Raw genomic sequence first — 2,900 nt, 5'->3', positions numbered from 1 at the left:
AGTTGTATCCTGAACTGTTTAACTAAATTTCAAAATTGGGGACCATATTTTGTAAAGAGGGGAGAAATATAGCACTCATAAACAATCATGTTGTAAATTGTGTATCTCTCTTTTATAAAATTTTAGTTTCTCTTTAAAATTCTTTAAATCACAAATTTAATTAAAGTATATACAAGTTTAAATTCCAAAATACCCAAGCATTTCCTGCGGGATTTGAGAAATCCCTCTACCCATGAGTACTTCTTTTAAAGGCCTAGGTTGCGAGAAGGGGGAGAAATTTCCACAACCTGCGAGGGAGAAAACTACCCATGAGGATATGCAAACACATGAGCTACACTCAACGCACACACGGCCGTGGGAAAAACCTCGAGCATGCCATTTGGCTTCCATTTTTCCCCCTATCGTAGGACGTTCCACTCACCACCAAATATGGTGGCAGGCAGCTTCGCATGATCTGTCCACCCTCCCTGCCAGGTGTCTCCATTCGGCCATCTAGGGCAGGAACTGTCGGCCACCCAAATGGGTTCAAGGGCCTGGATCACTTGCATGTGATCCGAGGGCCAGAATTGAGGGAAAAGCCCTCTTAAAAGGGTTATGTCTTCGGGTCTTCTTCCTCCAGACTCAAAAAGAGAGAGAATTGCAACCAGAGAGATAGAAAGAGAGAAAACAAAGAGTTAGAGAGAAAAACCAATGAGCTCGTGAGGAAGAGAGTGACCTACTTGTGCAAGGCTTGTGTGAGTTGGTACTACCACGCCTTTCCTCCTTTGAAAGGTAAGGTTTTCCCATCTTTTAATTCATTTTCATCTTCATTTGGTAATCTTATTCCCGCTTATAGGTTACCCAAACAGAAAGCACGATAGCTTCAATTGACGCTTTGTTTTCTGCAAAATAGAGCCTTTGGACTGCACAAGTAACGATAATTTTTTTCTTTCTTTTTTCGCTTTCTTTTATGTTTCCTTCCAATTTTTAGAATAGAAATAAGTACGCTTAAATTTTTTGGAGCACTTGAATCAAACCCCAACGGTGGAATTGCTTCAGAAATTCGCGGGTTTGCGTTGTTCTACTGCTAACGCTGCAAGTGTTGTCCAGGTGACTTGCAGGTTGTATTCTTTACTCAGGAACTTATTTTCTTGAGCATTTGGGCTTGAATTAAGGTCGACAGTGAGAATAAGGGTAATCTATCGTATACAAATAATTGGATTTCTAAATCCATTTAATCAGTAAAATTCCTTGCAAAACTGTTCATACCTGCTATTTTAAGTTGAAGTGAATGTGTGCATGTGTTCATGCATGTTTTGATGTTTAAATTATAATTTGGTTGATAAATGATGTGTATTTGTGGTTATGGATGATTGATAATATGTTAAAATGATTTACAGAAGGAAGAAATTGAAGGAAAATGCAAGGAAATAATAGGAGGCCAAATTGCATCTGCCGGTATCTACCAGGTCGTGAAGCACTGGAAAAATGGGTAGACACGGCACTACTGTGTGCAATACATGCGCGAGATACTGTCCAGGCTCCCAAAAGTGTTGGAACAAGGTCCCTTGGCACGTTGCGTACACGCAGCACGTTGCGCGAAGACGTGCGGCTCAACCAAGCGCTCATGTGCACTGAAAGAGCCTGAGACAGGCACTACTTGTGTCGTGTGAGGTTGTGCACGCAAACACACGCGATATTCGTGTCTGGGCATCCAAAAGCGTCGGGACAAGGGTCCCTCTGGCATGTTGTTTTGTGCAGCAGGCCCTGTTGGCCGTGTGACTCTGCTAGGCGCCAGACATCGAGAGAGCTAAACGGGATAGGCACCCCTGTGTCGTGCGAGTGTGTAGGGGAAAAATCCCCCTTATGTGGGTTGTAATCTACCTATTTCTTGGATTAAACTGAAATAAAGGAAAAATAAAACTTAATGGAGCTTTGGATGAAGCTGAGCTAAAAATGGGTTTTACGATAGTAAAATTTTTTGTTGGAAATATATTAAATTGAGGAATCAAAATGAATAAGGATTTTAAAGAAAATTGAGCTAAAATTAGGATTAAATAATTAAGGCCTTTTATTTGGAGACAAATAAACAATAAGGAATTGATTTGAGTAATGAAACGTGCTTAATTGAAAGATTTAATGGATAATTAAAAGAAATCAAATGAATAATATTTTGCTTAAAGGAAAATAAGGGAAATAAGTTAAAAGTAGATTAAGTTTAGAAATAGTAAGTATAATGGAAATTTATAAGAGTCAATAAAACTTAATAAACCAAGAGTCATGGTAAATTCGTTTATTTATTTACTTGGAGGGAATAATATTGTATTGATTGTTAATGGCTGTTGGTGAACCCTACCCTATGATGGGCATTGGTGTCCCACTCTAACGAGAGTTGGGTTGATGATTAATTAAGGGTTACTATAGTGAAGTACTGTTGTGACTGTAGAATATGGTTATCGTTATTGATATTGATTATTGATCTTCATTTATAGTGGTAGTTGGGGATTTTTTCTGCCCTCCCTAGAATAGATATAAATGGCTTCGCACGAAGGTATGTAATTAGTGAAATTAAATTAAAATACTAACTTGTAATAAAATTTAAAGAATGACTGAGTCATGAATGATAGTGATCGCTTGTGAGCGGATACAATATTGCTAGTGAATGTATTTGATTGATTGATACAAAACAAAAATGATTTTACCGTAAATGGTGGATATAGGTAAAAAAGAGAAATGAAATCAAATGAAGAATGTATAGTTTTATTGATCTTTTGAATTTAAATTATAGTTTTAAATGATTACAAAATATTTTTTCACTAACTGCATTAATAAATTTTTAAAACATTGTTATAGTCCTCTTATTCTTACTGAGTTAGTTGGAACTCACCCAAATCCATTTTACACAAATGATGAAATAGGTT

General features: G+C 37.2%; 1 long non-coding RNA gene across 3 annotated transcripts; it reads left to right on the top strand.

Moving 5' to 3' along the window:
- The first annotated feature begins 223 nt into the window (after positions 1-223).
- LOC148255902 (uncharacterized) lies at positions 224-1,911 on the top strand. 3 transcript variants are annotated; one of them, XR_015819298.1, is made up of 3 exons: positions 292-771; positions 836-1,173; positions 1,380-1,911. It is a non-coding gene; the product is annotated as an uncharacterized LOC148255902 (long non-coding RNA). The 3 variants fall into 3 exon arrangements; XR_015819297.1 differs by having other exon boundaries at positions 224-1,100; XR_015819296.1 differs by having other exon boundaries at positions 224-1,173.
- Positions 1,912-2,900: the final 989 nt, after the last annotated feature.

Source organism: Carica papaya, chromosome 5 (genome assembly GCF_054855325.1).
Source record: "Carica papaya isolate Zhongbai chromosome 5, ASM5485532v1, whole genome shotgun sequence".
Taxonomy (NCBI): Eukaryota; Viridiplantae; Streptophyta; class Magnoliopsida; order Brassicales; family Caricaceae; genus Carica; species Carica papaya.
This window is presented reverse-complemented; position numbering and strand designations above follow the sequence as displayed.